At 38.2% G+C, this 14720-nt stretch overlaps 1 protein-coding gene across 3 annotated transcripts in view; it reads right to left on the reverse strand.

Annotated features, from left to right (window-relative positions):
• The window catches only part of ZNF451 (zinc finger protein 451), an 89989-nt gene that overhangs the window by 62752 nt on the left and 12517 nt on the right, over positions 1-14720 (reverse strand). The gene's annotated exons all lie outside the window — the stretch shown is intronic.

Here is a 14720-nt window from a genome sequence, read left to right on the forward strand (position 1 = left end):
TTTATAATCATCTGGATATTGAAAAGTTTGGCACTGCTTTGCTCTGAGCCTATAAGGTAATGCCAAGCCATTGGTCCACCCCCTAAAAGTCTAATAGCACCAACCCCCTTGGTTCCGGCTTTTCAGCAATTCCTGGACAGTATTTACATAAGAAAAATTATTGATTAAAAAGAATAGCTCTGGGCTTCCCTGGTGGCACAGTGGTTAAGAACCCGCCTGCCAATGCAGGGGACACAGGTTCGAGCCCTGGTCTGGGAAGATCCCACATGCCGCGGAGCAAGTAAGCCCGTGAGCCACAACTACTGAGCCTGCGCGTCTGGAGCCTGTGCTCCGCAACAAGAGAGGCCGCGAGAGTGAGAGGCCCGCGCACCGCGATGAAGAGTGGCCCCTGCTTGCCGCAACTAGAGAAAGCCCTCGCACAGAAACGAAGACCCAACACAGCCAAAAATAAATAAAAATTTAGAAAAAAAAAAAAAAAAAAAGAACAGCTCTTACTTCTGTTTTCTGGCTCAACATTTAAGGAATGAGCTTAGAAGTCACCGCTCCATCCTAACAAGTAAAAGGCTTGAAACAAACTGTAAAATTAACAGCCTCTCTTAGATCCACCATAGAAGTGAGGTCACAGTGTAAGTGACTGATGTAAAAATGGGAGAGACAGAGGGGCAGATACAGAGAATCACAACTGAGTGGAGGAGGAACCCACAGGTGGAAACCTCAGCGGGACCACTGCTGGGGAGGAAAACCTGAACTGTAACTGACCAAGTGCTGGAAGCTCAGTGTGGACAAGTATTAACAAGACTTAAACTCCAGGGGGACCCAGTCAAGGAGGGGGACCTTACTCTTTTTGCGAGTTTACCTTCAGAAGCTCTACCAGGTTCTCACAGTGACGACTGGAGAAAAATCCCACCATGTTTCCAGCAGGGGGAGAAGAAAAGTAAGCATTTCGAAATATGTCAGAGCGTTGTCCTTAAGGATGCCTGGTCTCAAGAGAAACTACTTCAAGAGAGCCTGACCGACCTGGGAGACGGGAAATAGGCCATTTCAGGCCACTGCAGCTACCCTCCCAGGTGAGGGGAAGGCCTGAGAAGCGCCGCCGGGGTTCCCAGTCCAGGCGCACAGGCTCTCCAAGGCTGAGACCAGTCACACAGAGCACCAGCCTTACCACACATCACTAAAGGCCTGTTTACCAAACTTCCCTTGACCCACGACAGCACGTCCAACTTTCAAAGAGAAAATTACAAGGATACCAAAGGGCAAAAAACACAGTTTGAAGAGTCAGAGCGAGCAAAGAATGGTAGACCTGGCAAAGATGCTGGAATTATCAGACCAGGAATTTAAAACCACCATGATCACTATGCTGAGGGCTCTGATGGAAAAAATAGACAACTTGTAAGAACAGATGTGTAATCTAAGAGAGATGGAAATCCTAAGAGACAACCAGAAAGAAATCAGAGATCAAAAACACCACAACAGAAATGAACAATGCCTTTCATGACTCACCAGCAGACTGTACACCACCAAGGAAAGAATCTGCATGCCTGAGAATATGTCAACAGAAACTTCCAAAACTGGAAGACAAAGAGAAAAAAGACCGAAAAAAAAAAAAAAACCCAGAATATCCAAAAACTGTTACAAAAGATGTATGCATAATGGGAATACCAGGGGAAGAAAGAGAGAAAGGAACAGATGAACTATTTGACGCAATAACGACCAATAATTTCCCCAAATTAATGTCACACACCAAACCACAAATCAAGGAAGAAATAAAACCCTCTTTCTTTGCAGATGAAATGTTCTTCCTAAGAAAAACAACATGCAAATAAACCAAACAGTAGTTAGGAGTGAAGTAACCTGTATTATGAGATATTTATAACAGCTTTATTCATAAACTTTATTTGTAACAGCTTTATTCATAAGCAACAAAGCACCTTTAGTAGGTTAATGGATAAATAAACTGTATACATCCAGATGATGGAATATTATTCAGTGCTAAAAAGAAATGAGCCACCAAGCCATGAAAAGACATGGAGGAAAACCTAAATACATATTACTAAATGAAAAGTAGCCAATCTGAAAAGGCTATTTACTGTATGGTTCCAACTATATGGCATCCTAGAAAAGGCAAAACTATGGTGACAGTAAAAAAAGATCAGTGGTTGCCAGGGGTTAGGGGAGAGGGAGGGATGAACTGGCAGGGTACAGAGGATTTTTAGGGTAGGAAATCTATTCTATATGACACTATAAACGTAGATACCTTATTACATTTGTCCAAATGCATAGAACGTACAGCACCAAGAGTGAACCCTAATGCAAACTACAGACTTTGGGTGATAACGTGTCACCACAGGCTCACTGATTATTCCCAATGTACTACTATGTTGGGGGCAGTTGATAATGGGGGAAGCTTTATTGAGGGGTGGGGAGGTATATGGGAGATCTCTTCCTTTTTCTTTTTTTTTTTTTTTTGCTGTGAACCTAAAACTTTTCTAAAACATAAACTCTATTAAAGATGTTTTTCTAGGGCTTCCCTGGTGGCACAGTGTTTGAGAATCTGCCTGCCAATGCAGGGGACATGGGTTCGAGCCCTGGTCTGGGAAGATCCCACATGCCGCGGAGCAACTGGGCCCGTGAGCCACAATTACTGAGCCTGCGCGTCTGGAGCCTGTGCTCCGCAACAAGAGAGGCCGCGACAGTGAGAGGCCCGCGCACTGCGATGAAGAGTGGCCCCCACTTGCCACAACTAGAGAAAGCCCTCGCACAGAAACGAAGACCCAACACAGCCATAAATAAATAATAAATAAATTTAAATCATATGGGCTTCTATTAAAAAAAAAAAATCTTTTTCTAGGGACTTCCCTCGTGGTCTAGTGGGTAAGACTCCACGCTTCCAATGCAGGGGGCCAGGGTTCGACCCCTGGTCGGGGAACTAGATCCCGCGTGCGGCAACTAAGAGTCCGCATGCCATAACGAAGATCCCGCATGTCACAACTAAGACCTGGCGCAGCATGCATGCATGCATGCATAAATAAATAAATAAATAAATTTTAAAATGTTTTTCTACCAGAAAGATTGTGTTACTAACTAAAATATATCCCTTTTTAGGCAAATCAATCATATATGTACAACCCAAATTTTATCTAAATTGGGATAGAGTTGCATCAACCAAATCAAACAGCAGGTGTGATTTTCCAAGTACACAGAAGTTCCACTGAAGTGAGCATATATAACAAGGCAGAGGTGGTATTTTTAGTACAAGGTTACATCACTGCAGTAAAGAATGTTCACAGGATCACTTTGGGTAAAAGTAGTCCCAAACTAAATTTCTGACCACTTGGCCAGCCTATACCACTGCACCAGGTAGTAGGTGGCATCTTACCAACTTCAAAATGTCCTTTTACAAGTCATAGGACAATGCAGCTTATTAAAAATGATAGTCATAAAAATTCATTTATCTGAGCTCTGATCCTGAGATAAGTTTATCTCTTTGTCTTAAAAGCAAATGAAATTTACTCTTTGGGAAGATAAAAAATTAATCTCTTTAAAATGTGGGTACTACCTTGAGAAGGAAATGTAGAGTAGATTCTAAAAGAATTTTTAATTTAAAGAAGTTAACAGTATTTAAACATGGACCTAGAGTGTGTTAGTTTTCCGGACAGAGATGACATTTTATTTAAGTTTTAAACGCTAGCAAAAGTCATGCTTGGAAGGCCAGGTAAACCAAGGTCATGTTAACACATGAGGTAGACGAGGTGCAAATTAGGATTTACTGACAAAATATGTTGTTGTGTCACAACTATGTGAATATTCTGGAGACAGGAAGAAGGCCATGTTTTGGGTTAATTAAGGTTAATTAAGGTAATTAAGGTAATCCTAACCCAGGAAGAGTTACCTTGAATTGATGGTTCCACTATCATTTTACTTTTTCCCAAACCACGACAAAATAACCATTCTGAATTACTTCTCAAGTTATACTCATTCAGGAAAACTTTACATAATATTTATTCTTCTTAAAGTTTACATTAAAGCACAAGTAATGATCCTCTGATTTACACTGTAAATATAAACTCTGGATGCAAAGCTAAATGAAAACTAATGCCAGAAATACAGCAATTATATATCCTACAGGAAAAAGTTTTAGTAATCCACTAGTCAAAATATAAGTATGCTCCTAAAACTTTACTCCCTTCAAGCTATACACATATGCTAGGAAGATAAATTATTTAGCCCTTTAATCAACATTTAAACTTTTGTTTGGATCTCTTCAACTTCATTCTAAAATTAATCTCTAGCCCTAGAACTTTACCTTTTAAAGATCAAGTAAGTATAACCTGTTGGTATTATTAAGTTGTTAAAATTATTTTTCTTATATTTAGCTATCAGTAGCCTGTTGTCTTTTATTTAACTATATGGTTATGTCAATAACAGGATTACTTATGTTATTTCCAATTAATTCTGCTGATCTGTTTATTAACTTTCATGACTTTGAAGGGCTCAAAAGACCTTATGGTCCTGATGCTGAAAACAAAAGGCATTCAGAATTGTGTTTGGTCTCCTTCTCCTTCCCCTCTAAGGTGGGTTTGTTTCCAGAAAAAAAAAAGAAAAAAAGAACTCTGGCTACCTACATTGAAAGCAAAAAGCAGATCTGAAAGACAATCAGTTGGGAGTAGATGAAAAGAAACGGTAGCTAGAGAAAGGAAGAACTTCAACTTTGAAATCTTTGCCATTTAAAAATGACAAAATGGAAGTACTTTAAACAAGAATGTGTTAAAGAGGAAAGAAATTAAGCATGTGCAGCAGGGTGATATTCATTTGATATTTTTCCATCACAAACTTGGGTTTGGGGATCAAGGTTGCTGGTTAAAGCCAGGCATGAGTAATAGGTTATCTATGAACACTCACTCTCTCCAGAAAGCCGTCCCTGGGATTTCCATTGTTAGTGATCCAAAAAGAGGGCTGGCCTCAGATCTCACTGAATTACATTCTTCTGTGGTTCTGGAAGAACATATCGGCATTGGAAAAACAGAGGGATCATTGATATTAAAATGCATGTTAGCGATTTAACCCATTAGGTCACAGAAGGCCTTATTTTGCACAGAAGTTTAACTGTTAATTCAAAGAATCAATATGTTCAGAAATAAATTTTAACTGATCAGAACACGGGGGGAAAACTTACTGCAGGCCACCTTGTTACTGACCCAACTGCAGAACCAAAGCTACAGTACTGTCAGAATATGGGCAGAAAGTGAACTGATTTCAGGCTACATGAAAATGTCTTAAATGTTTCCTGTAGAACTAAGATGAAAAGGGGCCAATATATCTTTCAGTTTGCGAATTTCCACCATTCTGTTAGTGCCACAATGCTGAATTGTAATTTAATGTGAAATCACAAAATTCCAGGACTCTTCTTAGGCTAGATTTGCCTATCTCCCCCAAAGCCTATAGTCTAAAGAAGCTTTTAGGCCCTTGGAGTTTTTCTAAGGAAGGTCAGGCTTTCAGATATGTAACTTCTCAAACTAGAAATGGAATTGGCTCCCAATGGTAAGAATAATGGGCTCTCAGTTTCATTTCGAATGTTAGCATGCAGATCTTCAGTCATCCTTCTTGAAGCACTTGTTGTGATTACCCTGGATTAACTTCTATATTAAGTACTACTAAAGAGTAATATTAAAGAGTCCACAATGATAGCAAATGACCAGCAAGAAAGTGTAACCGCTCAGTTATCTGGGGGGAGAAGCATAGGAAAGGGAAGTCCTAAGAAATATATTGGGGAGGGGAGAGTCTCTATTTCCCTCTCTCCCTCTCTCCCTCTCTCCCTCTCTCTCTCTCTCTATATATATATATATATATATTATTTTGGCTGTGCCACATGGCATGCAGGATCTTAGTTCCCTGGCCAGGGATCAAACCCGCACCCCCTGAAGTGGTAGCATGGAGTCTTAACCACTGGACTACCAGGGAAGTCCCTATTTGCCAATATTTTATTTTATTTTATTTTATTTTATTTTTTTTATTTTTTTTATTTTTTTTTTTTGCTGTACGCGGGCCTCTCACTGTTGTGGCCTCTCCCGCTGCGGAGCACAGGCTCCGGACGCACAGGCTCAGCGGCCATGGCTCACGGGCCCAGCCGCTCCGCGGCATATGGGATCCTCCCAGACCGGGGCACGAACTGGTATCCCCTGCATCGGCAGGCGGACTCTCAACCACTGCGCCACCAGGGAGGCCCCTATTTGCCAATATTTTAGATCACTTCTCTGAGTCAGTTTTTCTTCCATACCCACCCCCTCCCATTGGGGAAGTTTGTGGGGTCCTAACAATTAAGGAGAAAGCTGTAAAGCCAGAAAAGGTTAAAAAGCAGATTCTAGTTCAGTCCCTATGAAATTTTTTTTAACTAAAATGATGGTTTTAAAAAATGGGAAGCAGAGGTATGATTCCAATGACATAGTCCAACATACCAAAATCCATGGGTGATCAGGAGTTGGAAGGTTACAAAATGAGGGCCACACTGGGTACAGGAAGGAAAGCTGTTCCAGAACCTCAGAAGCCAGGTTAATATGGCCTTTCCCTGCAACCCTGTCTATGCTCACCCCTTGACACTATGAAATTCTTACGTACAAAGCAAATTTGGGTTGTGTCCTAGAAATGACAGCAGATTAAGGATACTAGTTATATCTGAGTGCACATATCCATGAAAGCTAAGCATATTTAGGAGAAAATAAGCACGAATTCTTCTGTTTTAGAGGACAAAGTTTATCTTTTAATGGAGCTTGGCAGTCACAGCAAAAATTCCAAGTCCAGAAATAGATAACTTGGGCGGGAAGGGAAGAGGGCTTTCTTCTGATATCTAATCTGTAATAGTGGGATTCAGTGGGTCTCTATAATTGGGGAGGGGGCAGGGGAGGAAGGAAAGCCTGATATAGGATTCCCTTCTTTTGTCAAGTAAGGGTATTTTTTAAAAAGGAACTAATATCAATGGTCAGCATTGTGACTTTTCATTTCATGAGAATGAAGACACAAACTTGAGCTAACACTTCAAAATTTCCCTCAGTAGTCTCATTATTGAATAAACTTAACCTTGTGAAAACTAGTTGCACTGTCCTGATTTTTCTCTTTTTGCTACAGACGAATAACCACTTCAAACTTGAAATCAGTTCAAGTGAACGTGAAACCGGTTCTGACCAGGAACTCACAATCTTGCTCATAAAAGATCATCAGGAATAATGTCCAATGAGAATTCCACTATTTAGGCAAAAATTTTACCAAAGCAATTAATACTTTCATATACTAATCAAGTTTAATGAGCTAACAAAGATTTCCTGGAAACTATTAAAATTTCTAACATTGCTATGAAACTGTGACCTGCTATGTGAACCATAAAATAAATGCATACCAAATCTTTAAATAAGCAAATTAATGACACAGCACAAAATCCCACGTCAATGAAGCTATAACGTATATATTTCAATGTCTTTTTTCCATATCATTTGTATTTGTTTTTAAGTGAAAATGATCCCATTTTTTTGTAAAAATAATTTAGAAGAGACCAAATCTAGAAGGCTATAAATCAAAATGTTAACAGTAGTTATTTCTGTCTAGAGGGTTTCTTTTTCCTTTTTTAATCTCTATTTTCTAATATTTCTGCATTAGAATATGCCATAAAATTGTTAAGAAAATTTTAATTACTAATGAACAAGACTGTATAAAGACAAAAAGTCTCGAGGATCTCAATCTTTTGTTTGGAAATGTAATGAATTCGGCTTAAATCACTACTTTTTGCCTTTTAAAAATATAAGTTTAACATCTATCCTTCATAAACGCAAATGGAAACTTTGTCTCTAAAAGGAACATAATCTTGTATTTAACTTTTTCCCTCCAAGTTTCTTTTTGTATCTATAAGTGCAGTGACTGGATTACATTATTGCCCAAACATAACAGAAACATATTAATCAAGAATTAGGGCAAGCCATTTTCAGTTCAACAGGCTGAACAGAATTCCTGAAACAACTGCTTTACTTCATACAAGCTCCAGTTTCAAAGCCTGCTTCTCATTGCCCATCCCTTCAAAGCTTGGGTCTCTAGTTTGGTCTTATGAGGTTTACACTCCCAGAATAAGTTCTGTTTACCAGAATCTCCTTGTACCCACCTTAGAACTGAAACCACACCCCAAATAACATTTTGAAAAGCAACAATTTTTCTCAAGAATTTTATATTCAAATACAGATAGAACAGAAGAGATAAACACAGCAAAGCTGTACAATATTTATTTACCATCTCCAGCAGCAAAGTTTTAAAACCAGGAAACAACCCTTTTGTACAAAGCAATCTCCTTCCCACCCCCAAACTGGTTATCGTTTACAAATACAAAGTACATGGAACATATGCCTTATAGGAACAAACTTTAAAACATACATATAGATATACACCATTCTGTAAAGTACTATTCAGTGAAGAAGGCTCGTACCACCAAACCTCTTCAATAAGATTCTTCCTACAATGTCTTTTGGGTTAATTACCAATATCTGTATTTGTAAAACTCCCCTCCTAGGCAGAATGATTTTGATTCTCTTTAGACACAGGACCCCCCCCAACCCCCCAAAAAACAACCTTGGAACTTAGGAGAATTTTTTAGTATCTCCTACTATGAAGCTGTGACAAAACAAAAGGGAGTTACAATGTTTCAACCCTGAGTGCCACTGCTCTACCTCTGGCACAGTAAGAAAAGAAAGAATTGTGGAGAGAGATAAGAAAAGGTGAAAGTGGCAACCAGAGCAAGGAAAAAAACTCAAAGCAGAGAAAAAACAAAAAGGAAGTTGACAAAATGTGCTCTAGGTGCTGCCACTGGCACAAGGTCCACAGGCCCTGTGCGACACATCTCCAATCTCCAAAGAAGCAACATTTTAAAGAAATACCTTCATTTTCTCCAAGTCCACGCTCAAATTATCTGTAAGCCAATGCACAGGGAAACAAGCCTCACTGAGCTGCAGTGAGGAACGTGGCCCACAGGTGGTCCTGCAGTGTGCACCTGCCCACCATGATGGAATGCCCCTCCCTCTTCAGCAGCAGCATCCTGTTCATCATCAAAGCTGTTCTCCCACAGGGCCCCAGTTTGTTGTCACTGCTGGAGCCGTCCCTGGGGCTAGAGGTGCAATGATGGAGAGCCTTCCTTTGGCTCAGTTCAAGGAAAAAAAGGAACTGCCTAGATGTCCATAGTGGACAAAGAAACTTCTAGACAAACTACTTCTACGACCTTACAAGTAACGGCTACATATCTTAGTATGCTTGGAATAGGTAGGAACCAATACATTCTCATGTACCTTTATCCTTTCTTCAACCTGATCTCCTACAATTGCACCCATAGCGGTTGTTCCTTATAATTCTGAAAAACCAGATACACGATGTTCTCCACACTCGTGCACACACTGATTCCTTCATCTGAATGTCTGGCTCCTGTTTCTCCACTAGCCCAGGTAAATCTTCTCCAATCACGTTCCAAACCACAGCTCAAGCATCTGGTAAGAAAAGTTTTCCCGGACCACTTCAGATGGCCGTCTCTTTTGTTCCAACCTCATCACAGGCGTTCCTCTAAATAGGACAATTACACTGTGTTGGTATTTCTTTCTCAAGAGAATATACCATCTCTTATTAACTCCCAGTATCCACAGACCTTCCTCAGGGCCTGCTTGCACATAGCAGGTACTGATTGTTTCCATCAGAGACACAAAATGACAAAATACCATCCATCAAAAATTGTATACACATACCTACCTATACATTCTAGCTCTTCATTCTATATTTTTAAATTTTTTTCTTATTATTAGGAGCATTTCTTAGCTTGCACTTAAGAGACTATTTTAAATACATCTTTCAATGACTTATCCATTGTTGGGCTTGTATTATATGTAGCTTAATGGTTCAGCCTTAAAAAAAACTGTAAACAAGGGGAACATGACGCGATGACATGAACTATTATATACTATTAAATACATCTTAAGGTATATCTGTATTTATATCCAATACCATCCCAGTTATGAGAAATCTACAAATGTGGGTAGAAACAGCATAACCACTCTAGAAAGGAAATTTGTAACAGGCTTTGAAGTTCCAGGCATTATTACCTCATTTGAGAGTAGGAAAACTTAGTCTCAGAGAATAATTGACTTGCTAATACTCAGGTCAAGTTCTTTGGAATTCAAATACCATGTGCTTAGCATTCCACCTTCCTTTCATTAAGCCAGTATCCTCAAGACACCAGTTAAAAAAAAAATTTAAGTGTATATCTGAAACAAAAAGCATGTAACAAACAAAAGAGGTACAACAAAGAAAAACACAAGCATCAAGAACCATGACTGAAACGATCAGTGCTGAAAATGAATGGGACACAAATAAGGAATCCATGAAACAGAAGCCAACGACAACGTAGCCAGAAATCATCTCAGTCCAGCACAGTGAACTCAATGTGAGAATGAAGGTTAGGGTTTCTGATTGGACAAGTGAAATAACCAGGAATTCGTTAATAAAGACATCAAGTAATAAGGGATAAGAGTACAGCCATAAACACAAAATCCAGGGAAGAAGGGTAGTTATTTTGACAAATTACCTTCTCAGAGAGGTTAAGATTTGAGTGGCGCTTGAAAGACAAAAGAAGGCCACTGAGTACAACATTGAATTGAAACTTGGAGGAACAGAGTGTATATTCAAAGCTCACCACTTGAGCAAATCGTTTAATATAAGTTCCATTTTCTTATCTGCAAAATAAGAGTGCATTTCTGCCTCAAGAGTCCCTTGCAACCAACAGACAGCCTGGTACATATACGCTCTATCAATGGAGGTTCTCTCCTCTAATCCTTCCCAGGTAGGAAGATGCCAATTAGACCCAATACTATCAAAGAGCTTCCAACATCTGTCAAAATATATTTCTGTCAAAAGCAAAAGAAAACAGGAGCTGTTATAAACCATTAGGCAAAGACCAACACGCATTCAACTCCGTGTTAAGAATCCAAATGAAAGTAATTACAATTATTCTCCCTAAGGCAGAAAGGAATGGGCTGCACACCTAAAAGCAGAAAGCTTAATGTAATTAAATGTTTTTTAAAATAGAACTGAAAATTTTAAACTATGTTTAGTGACTTGGAAAATGTCTTTTTCCCCTATCATCCTCATCACTGTTGCCTCACTAAATAAAAGCAGTATAGATAGAAGGACCACAAACATAATTATTTTAGCACATCACTACACTGTAAGTCAAGGCAGTGTGAAACACAGCCATAACATAAAACCAGGAGTTAACAAGAGGTCTAACTGTAGCCCTTAAAATTGAATGCTGTGATAGAGCCACTTTTATGGGTAATGAAAGAAAACAGAAAGCACAGGATAGCTCATGGGGAAAAAAAAGCATATGAAAGTTAGTCTTACAAAGGGACTACTAACAGAACCACAAGATAACACTTGAACCATTTAAGGTCAAAGAATTTCTTTGAATATTACCAGATATAAAGGATCTGCTTTCACTTCTACCAAGGAATACACTACTCAGGAATATTAGAAAACGCAATACAACTTGAGAGATCTCCAAAGTCCTAAAAGAAACTACAGACAACCTGAGAACTCTTACTGAATTGACAAGGCATCAGAAAATCCAATAGACCACTTGAAATAGACAGTTACCTCAACAAAATCAGTAAAGTTTTTACGACCTAGAAAAAAACTTGATTGTTAAAGATACAGTGTATGTCAGGGCTGTACTATAAATTCATGATGATGAACTTAAAATTTTTATTAAAGAGAAAAAATGCAATTGACCACAAACTACATGTAATAATATGTTTGCACAAAGACTCTACAGAAATGAGAAAATACTACCACCAGTAAACAAGAAGGCATTAAAAACTGATGAAAGTTCAATAGCCAAATAGTGTGAGACTGGACTATTTTTTTTAAAAAAGGACATTTTTAAGAGAAAACTAGAAAATCTCTTACAATAATGCTGAAGGCATTGTATTTAAACATAAAAAGCCACATCAAAATCCTGGCTAGTATAGACTGGTAGAATAAAAAATATAATCTCCATCAAAGAGATTAAGGAAGATCAGACATCCTTTTAGAAAGAGGTTTTACATAAAGGGGAAGAAAAGATCCAATACAAAGAACGAAATAACTGAAATGCTAACATCAAATGGACGTGGTTGGCCTGTGATCACTTCCAGATATATCCACGGGAAGCAAACCTAATTTTGAGGAGTATCTCAATGGTACCAAACACTACTATAAAAAAGATTTCATTCTTATAAAGTCAAGCAAACGAAAAGACAAAGTAGTACAAAGATATCGTCCCACTAATCAATACAAGAAAAAAAGATTTAATAAAACAATATTCTCATCATTCACCCAGGAAGAGATATTCCATAACATATTTTAATGGCTTACAAAACTTGTTATATCTGGATAAATAACTGAAAGATTTGCATTCAATACAGTGATCGTCATCAGCTTACTGACGACTTCCACCTGTTTATTTTCTTAAGTGAAAAATGAAGACCTGATTGGTGTAAACACTAATGAAGAACTATATAGAATAGGTCCAGCCAACTAAATGACAGGAAGGAGATGCATACAGATCTGACAGTCAATTACTGGACTAGCCACTAACACTAAGTAAGAATGGTAAATTTCAAAAGACAATGGAACCTAAACAGTGCAAGTCTGGGCAAAACATGCCTCACATTAAAAAAAAAAAAAAAGTTTTCAGTTATTGCAGTCTTTAAACTATTTCTACAAATATCTAATCCATAATTTCTAACCTTTACCAGAATCCCAATTAAGTATGTCCTCAAGAATACTGAATGTGGCATTTAACTCTGTTCATCCATGTCATTTAACTCTGTATCCAAGTTTACAGCTAGAAGGGATTCTAGATTGCGTCGATTCCAACCTACTTGTTCACGGTACCTGAGAGGTTATCCTGGATGGAGCAGGCCCTTAAGGACATTATCAATCAGGTCACTTAGGTATCATTCAGTAAATTATTAGTATAATAGTAATGTAATATACTAAACAGTACCCAAGTAGCCTGAGTTTATGCTCCCCTCAAAATGTATTTTTGAGGGCTAGGTAAATAAATGTAATTATACTGATAAAGAAGCTGCCACACAGTAAATAATAATAATAATAATAATAATAATGTTTAAATGCAATTACACTGATAAGCTGTCACACAGTCTTAAAAAAAAAAGATAAAGTGTCAACAAATGTACTCATTTTCCTAATGTCCTTGTTACTTATTACCGAGTAAACACACCCGCTTATCAAATTGAAGTTGTGTTACCATGGCTAAGAACAAGGTTAGACATGAGACAAATGGTTCAATCAGAAACCTAGAACCTAGATATAGAAAACAAAGCTGCCTCAATGCCCAGAAAACTGAGCCAATCACTAAAAACTAAAATAACTACTGTGAAGTTATTTAAATAAAGGGGGAGGGACATACTCTACAACCTTCTGAAATGGATCAATAGTGCTGTAATGAAAACAAAGTAACATTCAGAAGGAGAGTACATTTAGATAGTGCAATTGTACAGAAGACGAATAAACTATAAGATAAAAAAATCACTGTACAGAATTTACATAAATATCACCAGCAACATATGCAGCACATTAAAATGTTAAGTTTTAAACAATAGTGTGGAATTTAAAAAGGCACTTCATATAACAATGAATAGAAACAGCATTTCTGTGTACACACAGTAACCATGAGAAATCATATCATTTCCACATACATTTTACGTCTAGTCAAACAATAACATTTTAAAGAAAAAGCATCATTAGACGCATCCCTTTCAAGAACACCAAATCACTCAACTTGCGATGATTGCTAGGCCTCCTAGAAGACCTAGAGCTGTTCAAACATCAGAGGCTGGCCTGATGGAGAATCTTGTTGAAGGCTCTGCAAATGGCAGACATGATGTGAAAACTTATCTAATTATGAATTCCATACACTACTATGGTTGTCTATTAGGGCTGTTTCCCTACACCAAATCCCCGTTTTTAGTTTTATAACACCATCATCATTCAAGTATGCCAGAGAAAGACTTTAAACTAATCTTAAAAAAACAGGTTGAGAATAGTTTCTTCTGCAGTCAAGCACCCAATCTACAGCTAAACCTGCTCCCACACTTCGGTGCTCTGCCCCATCCCCACGCAACTGCCAAACCCCTTCAGAAGCTAGCCACCTGACCACCAATTCCATATCTCAATACCTTTTTATTTTTAGGAAAGATCTCTGGAGATGCTTGGGCATATCAATCAGAGAGTGGCAAAGCTATGCTACTTGTTGCTTCGGAGCAACATAACACAAAATGAAGACAGCAGCAATGCTGCTCTACAAACATTTAGGAAAGGAGGAGGTATACAACAACGTGAGTACAGTTAACACTACTCCACTATACACTTAAAAATGGTTGTGATGGTAAATTTTAAGTTGTCTTTTTTTTAAGCACAATTAAAAATAAAAAAATTAAAAAGAGCAGGTTAGGTGGAAATGCCAGAGCAGTTTCAAGAGAACCAGGTCTTCAAGCAACGTAATTTTGCTTTGAATTTTGGAAAATAAAGAGTATCTCAAAAATCATCAAGTTGGTGACCCAGTATGCAATTCAGGGAAGGGACAGGGAGAAATGGAAAAGTAGGACAACTGCGAAGTAGCCTCAGACAACTGGGAACATCTATGTGCA

Source organism: Mesoplodon mirus, assembly GCF_964341445.2.
Source record: "Mesoplodon mirus genome assembly, chromosome: 12".
NCBI classification, from domain to species: domain Eukaryota; kingdom Metazoa; phylum Chordata; class Mammalia; order Artiodactyla; family Ziphiidae; genus Mesoplodon; species Mesoplodon mirus.